The sequence below is a fragment of the Alosa pseudoharengus genome, unplaced genomic scaffold (assembly GCF_046254945.1).
Source record: "Alosa pseudoharengus isolate Yale_2024_CS ecotype anadromous, Long Island Sound unplaced genomic scaffold, YU_APseudo_1.1 YU_APseudo_1.1_scf_236, whole genome shotgun sequence".
Classification (NCBI taxonomy): domain Eukaryota; kingdom Metazoa; phylum Chordata; class Actinopteri; order Clupeiformes; family Clupeidae; genus Alosa; species Alosa pseudoharengus.
The window spans coordinates 30,001-30,724 of NW_027468688.1; positions in this window are offsets into that span (position 1 = coordinate 30,001).

Sequence of the window (724 nt, forward strand, 5' to 3'; positions counted from 1 at the left end):
TTATTCTATCTTTTTTTACATTTTGCCCATTTTTACACATTTTCAGCCCAGCTTCCATGCACCTCTATAGGCATGATTTTTACACATTTTGGCCATTTTTGGACACTTTTCTGGGCAGCCTTTTCATCCATTTTGGGGCTTTTTGGGGGGTTTTGGCCTGTTTCTGGCCCTGATGGAGACACAGAGAGGAGGTTTTTTTCAACATTGGGAGCCTTTTTACACATTTTGCCCATTTTCCCCCCCAGCTTGGGGGCACTTTCCTGGGCAGGGATTTCAACCACTTTGGCCAGTTTTGACCTCTCTCTGGCCAGCCCCCCCACACTTTTTGACCACATTCTCCTGCGGGGGCCTTGTTTTTTCTACGGGGGCTACTATTCCCAGCCATTTTTGGGGTCGCCACGGCGAAGGGGGGGGGACTTTTTTGGGCATTTTTTGCATATTTTGGCCTCTTCTATGGCCCCCAGCTACTCACCTGTTGCACCCAGACAGGCAGGGACCCTAGTGGGCATTGACTTTGACCTCTGCGTGGGTTCAGCACCCACCTTTTCCCACCAGAGGGCAGCGAGAGCTCAACTCCAATCTCAGGCTTTTTTAAACAGCTATTTTAACAGTTTTTGCCCTTTTTGACCCCCTGTCAGTATTTTTTCGACCCCAGCCTCCGGTGGGCCGTCCGGGCATGAATTTCAGACAGTTTGACCACCTTTAGCCTCTTCTGTTTGCAGCC